This window comes from Rhagoletis zephyria, unplaced genomic scaffold (assembly GCF_001687245.7).
Source record: "Rhagoletis zephyria isolate East Lansing unplaced genomic scaffold, Rhagoletis_zephyria_1.1 Rzeph_scaffold_08424, whole genome shotgun sequence".
Classification (NCBI taxonomy): Eukaryota; Metazoa; Arthropoda; class Insecta; order Diptera; family Tephritidae; genus Rhagoletis; species Rhagoletis zephyria.
In genome coordinates, this window is record NW_016165504.1 from 8,187 (window position 1) to 8,430 (window position 244).

Below are 244 nucleotides of genomic sequence, written 5' to 3' on the forward strand. Positions count from 1 at the left end.
AAATCGGACAATAACCACGCCTACCTCCCATATAACGGTAATTTTCAGAAATACAAAAACTGCGATATTTTAGTAACTTCTGAAGATAACTCACTCAAAATTGATATTTACAATAAATTTTCGACGAAAAATAAGAATATTAACATTTTGTTCAAAATGGGCGTAGCCACGCCCACTTATGGTTACATGTGTATATCTTGGTAACCGCTGCACCAATTTCTTCCAAACTTGGCACAGTTGTTGG